This window comes from Falco punctatus (assembly GCF_963210335.1).
Source record: "Falco punctatus genome assembly, chromosome: Z".
NCBI lineage: Eukaryota > Metazoa > Chordata > Aves > Falconiformes > Falconidae > Falco > Falco punctatus.
In genome coordinates this window covers 58,427,358-58,439,913 of record NC_137586.1, presented here as the reverse complement: position 1 = coordinate 58,439,913, position 12,556 = coordinate 58,427,358, and positions in this window count along the sequence as shown.

Below are 12,556 nucleotides of genomic sequence, written 5' to 3'. Positions count from 1 at the left end.
ACCTCTAAGATATTTATATGTATTAACAAAATCCCTTCTTAATCTTTTCTTCTTGAAGCTAAACAGGCCCAGCTCTCTCAGTCTTTCCTCATAAGGGAGATTCTCTAGTCATTTATACAAATCTGAGTACTGGTGAGCAAAAAAACCCCCAAACACTAATATCCTTAAAAAATATTTTCCTGCCTGCTCATGAATATAAGGACCTTGTTTCATAGTGAGTCAGTAAAGGTAGCAACATAGGAAAGTGACCAGGGATTTTTAAACAAAAACTAAGAAATAGCATGGATGAAGAAAGCAAAGATAACAAAAGAAATAGATGTTTTCCTCCCACAGACAAATCATCATGCATTTTCTAGTCCCACAGGATAAAACAAAACATCTGCATTGTCAACAGAACATGAGACTTTATAATATAACAGAAAACTGGTGAATGTATGATCCTTTTTAACCTTATACATCTGCAGTTTTCATTATGGATTTGCCTTGCTAATAGCTAACTCGTGCTTAGAAACATTTTTTACCAGTCACAGAAAGCAGGAGTCTGAGGTTGTACTTTTAACAAAGAGACGGGGGGGCACCATGTAAGTATGTCATAGAAAATAAAATTAATTATTTACATAAAGCCTTTACATAGATGAAGACAGATGAGGAGTAAGAATCTGAGAAACAAGAATATTTCAAAATCAAATGCTTAGGCAGGCTGCGGGAGAACTTGGCATGATATTATACCACTAGGTATTTTGAATGAAGGAGTTTTCTTCTCTGACACAACATAAAACACTACCATTTGACAAAACAGTCACCACTCTTTGTAGTGATTGCCATTCACTCTGCATAAGATCCACACACAGAAAATTCATTCAACCTGTATGGCTTGAAAAGAAGATATAGAAAGGTGGAGATATTTCAGGAAGTTTATAGACATTGTTTTCTTATGTTGTCTCAAAAGATGTAAATATCCTTAAAATGTAATTGAGGAATTATTCATAATACATGCCAGTATTTTTCTGTGATTTTTTTTTTATAAGACATTTGGGTCATACTTTGAGGATAGGAAAAGCAGAGGTACTCCAACAGGAGTTCATCAGGGTTCTACCGATTAAGAAGGACAGCTTCTGTAGATGAGGATTTCTGGAGCTCTGAAGGAAATTGGCAGTAATGTCAACACATTTTAAATTAACTTATTGACAGAAATATACACTTCAAAGTCAAAGAAACTGAGGAGTTTGAATAAAGCTATTGGAAAGGTTTCTGTAACTGCAGTTAGGAACATTAATACTTCTCTGAATACTGTCTTCAGCTGTGTACATTCCATTTTGGAAAACAAATTATTGAAAACAAACCAAACCACAAAAAAAAAAAAAAAAAAAAAAAAAAACCACCACACTTTGAAATGAATCAGCTATATGAAGATTTTTCTCAAGTGTTTTCTTCTCTATCATGTATGGAAGGTATCTGGGGCTTAATAAAGATTTAGAGGGAAAAGAACATTTCTCATTTTGTTTGCCTTTGTACTTCCTACTCTTTCATTTGAACCAGAGATGAAAATATCACAGGAAAGGTCTTGCCTTCATTTTAGCACTGAATCAATCTCGGTAGCAGCAGCATTTAACTGTTTTGTGTACTATAAAACTAATTAACAATCAAGGTAGTTATTCTCCAGAGAATCCAATGCTAGTGAACAAAATTTGTGTGTCCTCTGGTGCTTTTCCCTATGACATCTGGTACAAGCCACCAGTAAACAAAGACTGGTTGCCATAGAGGAACTGCTGTGTGTTTGAATTCCAACTTGCCTTTTGAGGTCACCGCTACAATTAGTGCATTAAGGGCTAAATTATGACTACTACAGGCAGTACAAAACTAGAAGAGAGACACAAGAAGTTGTGCCTCAAGGCTTTAAGTCTGAAAAAGACTCCAGCAATCATAATGCCTTCAAGTACACTGGCAGGAATGCTGCTTGTGGTCCTTGCTGCATTTTATTACAAGTAGTATGCACTTAGACCAGGCCTCCAAGTGTTGGGTGGTAGATCAGACACTGGATTCACCTTCTTCAGCTGAATGTGGTGCTTTCCATATTCCCGTAAGAACATAACAGAAATGGGCAGAAAACAGCTAACCACCATTATTGTACATTCTGTAAGATTTGTCTAAAAGAAGAAAAGAGAGACTAATGAATAAAATATGAGTACACAAAATAAGCGCAAATATAAACAATCTAGGTACTTACACCAGGAAAAAAAAAAAAAAGAGAAACAGAAGAATGCTCCCTGGGGTCACTACAACCGCAAAAAAGTAAAGTGACAATCAAAAGATGAGATCTTGCACACAAAGTCATATATATTCCTATTTACTGTATATGGGAAAGAAGAAGACAAGGTTCAGTTTTTGTAATTAGAAGAGAAGGACATGGATGAGGTCCTTGAGAAGATAAAAATAACCATAATAATACTGTATTGGTCTTCACAACAGGGATATAAGGAAAATAGATTTATGTAGAGGCATGATTTAGCTCTGTCCTGGTTTCAGCTGGGACAAAGTTAATTTTCTTCTTAGTAGCTAGTGCAGTGCTGTGCTTTGGCTCTGATGTGAGAACGCTGGTAGGACACTGATGTTGTTAGTTGCTGCTGGGTGATGCTTATACCCAGTCAAGGACTTTTTGGTTTCTAGGGTCTTGCCAGCAAGAGGGCTGGAGGGGCACAGGGAGCTGGGAGGGGACACAGCCAGGACAGGTGACCCATATTAGCCAGAGGGATATTCCATACCATATGATGTCATGCTGCGTATATAAACTGGGGGAAGAAGAAAGAAAGGGGGGACATCCAACAACAAACAACTCTACAAAGTTGCAAGGAAGTGGGAAACCTGTTAATATTCCCACCCACCTCCAACTAGTTACAGTCTCTGTGGACATTCTGTAAGTGGCCTCATTTCATCTAGTCTAAAATCACAGCTTGAGATCAAATGCAACTATGGATTCTGCAATTTTCTGATACCATAGGCTTCGTGATACTTCACCAGAATGTAAGAATATATTACTTTCTTAGAATTTAGTTACTTATGATTATGGATAAAAGCTCCACTTCTTAAAGGGATGTCTGATTTACCTGACTAGGATAAAGGGCTTAAAAGAGGATTGTCTTCTCTCTCCTCAGCCTGCAGCTGTATTGAACTTTATTTAAAACACAACACTTTGTAAATGGCAAAATTAAACAGGGTTTAACTTTAAAAATCTTTAATTTGACATTTTTTTCATTGTGGCAGATGAACTGTGCGAATATGTTTTATTTTGAGGTTGATCATTTGGTTTTTTTCTATAGTCTGATAGAACAGACAAATAAAATCTTGAAATTGCCAGGCATAGAGAATAACACTATATCTGAACAAATTATTTCATGCAAAAATGTCCTAGTCATCTTCTTCTTTATAGGATTGATCAGGTATATCTGAAGGTACTGACATTAAAAAAATATTTGTATTTAACATAAATTACTCTGGAATGTGTTTACCAATAGTTTATTGTAAGGATTTGATAGTCTAGATTTGCGTTATTTTTATTGGACACAAGTCATATGGTTTGCTTAGTGATCCAGTTAGAGCAACATTGCTCTGAAATGTAAGTTTCTGGAATGAAGAATAGCATTTTAAGATTTTAATTACTATGTTCTATGAAGATACCTTTCATACTGAAAGATGCAGAACCATGAATGAACTTATCTTGATTTTCTTGAAATATGCATCTATTATTCATAGTTGTTAGCTGAATTTTTTTTGGATGAATAATTGTAAGTTTGTAGGTACTTGAACTGTTCCCTGTACATACTATTCATGCTTGTTAGGCTTCTGTTCCTTCACTGGATAACACTGTTTTTCAGCAACCAAACAATGAACAATTAGCATGTCATAGCAATACACTTTCTTAGCATGTCTGATAGTTTTGCACTGACACCTTGGCAACTGTAAATATTGTAGAGTCATAATCAAAACATGGTACATACAATATCCTGCCATGAACTGTAGAGAATTAAATCAGGGGGTTTATTCACTAATAATAAACAGCTTGTTCATTATTTTTCTTGCTGGTGTTTAACCATTTGACTATGATAGAAAAAGCTACACATTTGAAATGGATTAATGGTGGACCGTGAAGTTCACACACACACAACGTATTAATTTGTGGAGCTCAATGCTCACCGAATGTTACTGAAGACAGTAAGATACAGAAAAGACTTTACATTTATGAATACAAATAGCATATATAGTTACATTAAGCCACTAGAATAAAATTAAAAAAGCAATCAATCTACATGCTTCAGTGATCACATAAAATAATCACTGGTTTTATCAGGAAGAAATTTAGCCCCCTCTATAGATGTATCATACAACAGGAGGTATAATGGATACATGACCTTCAGAAAAATCTTATGTTGACCTCTTGTAGAGACAAGACACTAAGGAAGGTTATTACTTATTTTCCATAAAACAAAGCTTAAGTTTCCCAACAAACAGCCAAAATAAAACAAGTAGACAAATCTCATCTCACTAAGCCTGGAACCTCAAAAATTCTAGCCTGATAGTTTTCCAAGATAGATTAAGCTTTACAGAATCAATTGTTGCTCAGGAGCCCTCAATTTGTTACCTCTTTTTTTTTTTGATGCATTTTATTTAAATTTGGCCACATACTACTGGTGTATATTATATTCTTTAGCGTAAAGCACTAAAGCAAAACCACAATGCAGATCAAGCAAGTCAGAACTAAAGCTTTCCCCATACCAGATAGACAGCAGGTGGCTCCCCACTGTAGTATTTTCTTAGTCATTGCTCTTTGAAGTATTCAGCTCTTCCTTGACAACCACAGAGGTGTGTGGTTATTTTTTAATTATGAGGTCTCTCTTTCCCTCATGGCAGCTTCACTCTATAGACAGATACAGATACATGTATGCAAATGCACAAGGGAGGAGGAAGAGAAAGAATATATCTAGAGTGGAGATTCAAAACCATAATAGTTTGTCTACAAAACAACAGACAAAATGACAAAGTCATTTTCACAGCTTCTTATTGAGATACCAAGGCAGTTTTCTTGAGGTCAGAACTGAAAATGGTAAATAGATTAATTCAAACTCATACAGCTCACCAGGAACCTTCTGGGATTTTTTTATAAAGAACAGGCTGTAGAACAGCACTACAGTGATATCGGGCACCCAAAGGAACATGAAGATTATTATAGAGTTCAGTTTTGATTTGCATCATCACAATAAATACCACGTGAACATACAGTAATGCACCACTCACTTAGAAATTTATTTCTTTTAGAATCTTTTGGTACGTTCAACAAAATTAAATATTTCTTCCTTGGAATGCTGAGTATCAAATACTAATAACAGAGTTTTGATCCCTCAAGCCTTTCTGACTATATATATCCCTCAAGCCTATCTTATATACATACATTTTCACAGAAAATGAATAAAATATTTGGTGTTTATAGAGGTGAACCTAGCTGAGAAGCTGAGAAAATTGTTCCTGCAAACCTCCTGGCAATCGTGCTTTTCATTTGCAGCTGGCAGCCCTTCTACTGATGCAGTTCATTCAGGTCAAAGCCTGGCCTATGCTACAGACTCTTTGTGCAATTCCACCTTGGGCAAATGATCAACAAAATCACCCTACTCTGCAAACATGAGGAAAGAAAGGTAGTATGCTTTCCTCATTCTCCATCTCTTTCCCCACAGGTCATATTACATTGATACATTAGTGTATTGCAAGGTTGTACTGAAAGCACTTGAGTTATGACTGTTGCAACAGGATGACAGGAATGCAACTCCTATTCTCCGTGTCAAGGAGGAAAGAAAGAAAGATATAAATTTAGACTTCCCAACATGAAAGTCTAGAGGATCAACCAGATGTCCTAATATTTACTTTGTGGTTAAAAAATAGAAGCACTTGTATGCATTTCTACACAACATGATTCACAACTATCCACAACTACAGAAGTCAACATCATCAGCAGAAGAGAATTCTGGTTTTGAGGAGGTGCTTTGATACACAATGCTTTTGCTTAATGATGACCTGAATGAAATGCAGTTTTGTGATTCCTCTGTAGTCTGGTTTGTTAAGCTTTTAACATCCTTGTTTGTTTCCAACACGTTCTGTTTGACTTCACAGCTATTTGATCTGCTTTGTCTCTCTTTGTTTTTTGTTTTCCCTGTGGTTCTTTATTTGTAGTTCTGAATGCCTTCCCACCACCCCCATATTCACTAGGTTTTCAGGTTATTTCAAGGAAGGAGGATTTCAAATACATACTCTTCTACTCTAAGCACACCAAGAGGTAAATTTTCAGTACAATGCACAGCCATTTAGATGCACAACACTTATTAACATTAATGGGAGTCATGCAGCTAAATTCCTTCACACCATGCTGAAAATATAACCACAGTTCTTTCCCTCAATGAAAATTTCATAAGGATGTTTTGCCCAGGAACTCAGTGGCCACACATAATTACTAAGCAAACAACAGGGCTCAAAGCCCCTAATTGCTCACAACACAACATAAGTAAGCCCATGACACTCTAAACAATCTTGTCTACCAAGTTTAGAATCAGAGTTTAGAAAAGATATTACAATCCTTTAATGAGACACTTCAAAGTAGCCCATGATTTCATACATATCCAAACACCACAGAAAAATACAGTAACACAAAATCTTATATAGTTCAGGCCCATTTTCCTTATTTAGATCCTGACCTAACTAGGTGGTCTATTTTGCCAAATCTGGACAATGCCCTTTACGCTGAGTGAACCCAGTACAAATGCACAGATCAGAATCAGTTTTGCCTGCATTTAACCGTATTGCAGGGAAATCCATTAGAATCTGTAAAATTTGCACACTGCGGTCTGGAAGAAAGTGCCTCTCCCACACAGCTGTTCCCTGACTATGTTAGATATCAGTTAAGTGTAAGTTATATGATATTACACAGCACTTTTAAATTTAGCACCAGTTAATTAAGAAATTGCATTTTAACCTTATTTTAATGTTTCAAGGAAATGTGTATGCACCTGAAAGGCCACTGCTAATTAGTTTTTCAAATAATGATTCTTAAGAGTTTTCTTTTTCTTCAATGCCTTTATTTTTAAATCTATTTCAGCTAAACCAGCCAGGCTCCAATAAGCATCTGTTATCTAGTCCTATTGTCTATCCTATCTTTGTGATACCCATGTTAAAATCCAAAAATGCAATCCAATTTCAGAAAGACAATTCAATAGTGACCCATATTTCCTTCAGTTCCTTACTAAATTGGGTATAATTGCTGAGTCATACAGTGGGCTGCCTAGAACATAATCTTTAGAGATGCTGATCTTTATAAAAAGCCAAAAATAAAAAAGCCCAGATAAGCACATTTAACAGAAACATATCAATTTCTAAATCATGAAACACCACAGAATTTCTGCTATAACAGTGTTACTCCCACAACTTCAGTCAAAAACACCAGCAGCTCTCGTTTCCTGCTCTGAACTACACCAGACTTCACTGTGCAGTGCAGAGGTATGCTAAAAACAAGACAGAATGATTCCTGTTAGAAATGGCTGCAATTCAGAATTACACAAAATATTAGAACATCAGCACAGGCACTATACACCTTTTGTTGTTGTTGTTGTTGGGTTTTTTTGGCTCTCTAGCAGTTTACCATTCCTTATCTGCCTGAAACTAAAGGACTCAGTAGCCACAGAAGGTATACTTGAGGTTGGTAAGAAATTGCAACACTTCACCTCTCTGCTCATCCACATATGTCTGTGCATCTTAGAATGATTTTAGAGAGCAACGAATAAAATGTTTCAACATCCTTGAGATGAATAAGCAGTAGTCCTATAAGTTGGAATCAGTAAGGATTCACTTTTCCAGTACTTTTTGTTCCGTTTTGTCATGTTATGTTTTGCAAAAACAAATACACTGGCATTTTTTGTCATGGTAGTTACTAAATACCTGAAAAAAGCTCAATCACATCTGGGTTTTTTATTACTAATGTAATATATAGTGCCTTACAAGAAAATAATATAGTGTTATAGCCTTGATGAGTGCTTCTTTCCACAAGGTACATTCCACATTCAAACCGTTAAGGATCTCAAACTCTTAGGTTAATAATTCACATGCTAGTTCTCTTATCATGTTCTAGGAACATGACAGACACCAAGTCATGCCTAGTATCACTTTTTGGAATGGACACAGTATAGTCCAGTTGCCTACATCTCTAAAGTTAACACCAGTCCTCCCAAATTTCTGTTGTAGCTAAGTATTGCTTTGCAAGGTGATGAGACTCACTGTACGATGCAAGACTTCATACAAATGCAAATCCCTTGGCCTCTGTGAAAAGCAGGCAGACAGTACTTTATCTAAACTTCTGCTCATTTGAACTTTCCAGCTGTCTACTCATATATTTCCAGTGCCATGGCAGAAACACAGGCAATAGCATCCTATAAGCATTATCTTTCATATACCCTCACCAGGAGGCATATATCCAACTCATATATCATATATATCAACAATGGCCAGGTCTGGAGGAAGAACTTTCCCACATCATACAGTTTAGCCATTTATTCAGCGATTATTTAGTTTGAGGATGGCAACACTTGTTGCCCCATAGGTTATAGACCATGTAAGCATATAATATATGGGACTTGTTAAAATGGATTTCAGAATTCACACTCACCTCTAAAGAAAGCATAAACAACGTAAAGGTTCACATAAAAGTGGATAGCATAAGACAAGACATAACAGTATCTTTTTTCCTTGCCTTTTTGCTGGAATCAGCTCGTGAAACCTCCATGAAGTCCCATGGGTGTATTGTTAGGTGCTTGTATGCAGACACTTCACCTTTTCCAGTAAGGATATCCTGGAGATGACTGACAATAGCAGAATTAGAGCTCAAAACATCCTATATATTTTAGCCAGCAAAAACTCCTTTCTGAAGCTTCTTTTGTATATTCTAAAGACAAGGATCTTCATACACTTTCTCTAATGGAAAAGCCAATTTAAGCAGTTCCTTTCCTTTAAACATTTGTGCAGGCACCCGCTTCCCCTCCTGCAGTATGACTGACAGATTACATCCTAGCCCCACAAAAAATTAGAAAAGCACAAATCAGAGCACCGTGCTCCATGGGTGAAACCCTCCTCAGCCGATTTTACTGCCAGACAGTATGAGTATGTGCAGAGCATCCCTGCTCCTAAGGAAGAGCTGAGCTGCAGATATCCACTGGTCAGTTTGGTTTCTATTCATTCACCATCCAGGCTCCACTCAGGACAAAGTTACAAGTAATGAACATTTTCCCTCCTGAATGTTGAAGTACTTGACCTAAGCCTCTGCAGGTGTCTGTATGGAAACACTGGAAAATTTTAGAAGTACAAACAGGTTTAGCTGGCACTACCAATGTATAATTTCAAAATCCAGAATCTCTAGGCAGAACAGTGAACAGGCAGAGGGAAACAAAGAGTGATTGGGGATTTCTGTCATTCTGATGGATATGGAACCTGGACCAGATCACTGATCTCAAGTGAAATATTTAAATGAGATCAAAAATAAAACCAGGAAGAGCTTATGGTACACTACAGGTAATAAAAAAGTAGAGAATAGAAACATGGGGTTCTTTCAGACATGAGATAAACACCTGCAGAATATAGATTATATACTTCGCTTTCACAGATTTCTCAACTATGACATTGTTCTCTTAATTATTTCCTCTTTTCTTTTCCCAGTATCCTGCTGATCAAGACCTTCATGCTTTTAAAGATTCTGGAGATTGCCACATTGAAAAACTAGAAGGGTCTATGCAAAAATGCTTTATGCAGTTGCAGAAGGAGTCATTGTGACACATTTTGTTCCAGCACCCTCACTCTTCCCATAGTTTTTAAGTTTTGCTACTCAAAAAGCTTGAGATGTGTAGGCAAATGACAAAGAAAACCTTTGTTCTAGATAAAGCTGAAGGTAAGACAGGGTGTAAAGGCCCTCAGGCCCTTCAGCAATCACTGTTGCAAGAAGCAAACAAAGCCCCGAGAGCAGAAGTCCCTCAACAGGCAGTGCTTGTTTCTGAACTGTTGTGCCAACAATCCAGAAAGGAAAAGGAGGCACCAAGCTGCAGAAGGTCAAAGCCAACCTGAAGTTTCTGGACTCCTGACCCAGAACTCCCCATTTATCATTGAGCAGCCCAAGCAAGGAGTCCCATGGCTTACAAATAGTTTAGGTGCTGTTCCTGCTAACACTGAAATCATACTAAGACCTGTAAGATTGTCCTCACCTTCAGCATGAAGCAGCTGAGACATTGGCATGGTGCAGAGAGTACAGAGAGGAAGGAGTGTTTTCCTCTTGCCAGTTAGCTGCTACTCTTTTTCTTACTTTTTTTTTTTTACTTTTTGAAAAATAGAGGTCTGGTTAGGCAGTAGTACCTGTGAGAAGGATTTTTTTCATTAGCGGTTGTTTTAATTGCATATTGTCCCAGTTTCAGCTCAGACATAGTTAATTTTCTTAGTAGCTGGTCTAGTGCTGTGCTTTGGATTCAGTATGAGAACAATGTTGATAACACACTGACATTTTTAGTTGTTGCTAAGTAATGTTTATGCTAAGTCAAAGACTTTTCAGTTTCTTGGGTCCTGCCAGCCCAGGAGGCTGAAGGGGCACAAGAAATTGGGAGGGGACACAGCCAGGACAGCTGATCTGAACTGGCCAAAGGAGTATTCCATACCATATGACCTCATGCTTAGTATATAAACAGGGGTAGTTGGCCAAGGCCTGATGATCACTCCTCAGGGACTGGCTGGGCATCAGCCAGTGGGTGGTGAGCAACCATACTGTGCATCATTTCGGGGTTTTTTCCCTTCCCTTTTGATTTTATTCCTCTCTTTTTCTCTCTCCTTTTCATTACAATTGTTGTTGTTGTTATTAAATTTTGCTTCAACTATTAAATTGTTCTTATGTCAACCCTCGACTTTTACCTTTCTCCCAACCACTGTGGGGTGAGGAGTGAGCAAGCAGCTGCACGGTGCTTACTCGCCAGCTAGGGTTAAACCACCACAGTCCTTTTTGGTGCACAACAATCTTGCCTGCAGAAACTGAAAAGTCCCCAACTTAGTATACATATTACTTAGCAACAACTGAAAACACCAGTGTGTTTCCTTATTCTCATACTGAATCCAAAACACAACACTGTACGAGCTACTGAAAAGAAACCTAACTCTGTCCTAGTCAAAATCAGGAGAATTGTGCAGACTGTTGCTACATGTCTTCAGTGTCAAATCAAAAGGACCTCACATCACTCATTTTTAGAATCTAGCTCAGTATGTAAGAAGGACATGCCAATAATGAAACCTTAGATAAGTTACCATCCAATTTGATTTCTTCTAATATTTTAAAATTCTGTCAGTAGGTGCCCCCTTCTCTGCCTGCCATCCCATCTTACTCTCTGTCATTCTTAGCAGCAAAATAACTGTGCCAGAACGGCTAAAGGTTCAGAATTTAACATAATAGACACAGCCCATTGATATTTAGCTGAAATCTAGCTTATTATGCACTCTAAACTAATGTGGTTTAACAGAAGAGACTTTTAAGGCACGCATAGGCATTGTAGACAGGCTCCAAGCCGTTACCCCATGAGCAGTCACAAACATTTGTATTTCTGAGTCATTAGTGTTTCCTCTTTACTTTACTTTGCTTAGTTCTTCATCATAGGAAAAGGGACAGAATAGATCTAAATGTGATTTGATCCATTCTGTTAAAAGCAATATAGTGTCGAAGATCAGAATGCAGAGATCCTGGGTCTCAGGCTTCATGCCTCAGGATAACCACAAAAAGCACTATGAGGAAGGGAAGGTACAAAGTAGAAAATTAAAATCTAAACAGCTAGAGTCTGTGCATGGAAGATGACTGCTAAAATCTTCTAAATGTCTAAAAAGAGCATACAGGTACCAGGAAGGTATGAATACTATATAAATGATAGCTGCAGGAAGTATAAATAATTTTGTTAAATCAAAAAAAAGCCTGTTTGAAAGTACTTTAGAACATAGAAAACACCTAATCCTGAGTTCTACTGAATCAGAGCAAAGTTTTGCAGGCACATCACTTGTATCATACCCAACTCAGGCAGCAAAGGAAACTGAGATAGTGCTAGATGGTGCACTTCTAGTCTGGCCGGAGGTAAACTCAGAGGACCACATAGGGGCTTTTGTCATCTACATTTCTCCATGAGTCTACAGTACATTTTAGTCATTTAGATAGCCAAGTAAAACAAACTTCAAATAAAGCCTTCATCCTGAGTTTCAGAAACCCACAAATGAAAGATATTTGTCAAAATGATGTAATAGAAACCATACTGTTTAACTTGGCTATTTGAGGTGATTAATCTTTGGTGCTAAACAGCTCTCATTACTCATTACTTTATGAGGCTGTTGTATTAATTGGTGTTAGTTGGTCTATTCACATGTTTATGGAAAATAGACCAAATACTCCCCCTTTTTTAATAGTTTCTTGTTTGGATTTTTGTTGTTTTTTAAAAAAAAAAAAGAATACAGATTTTACCTACGT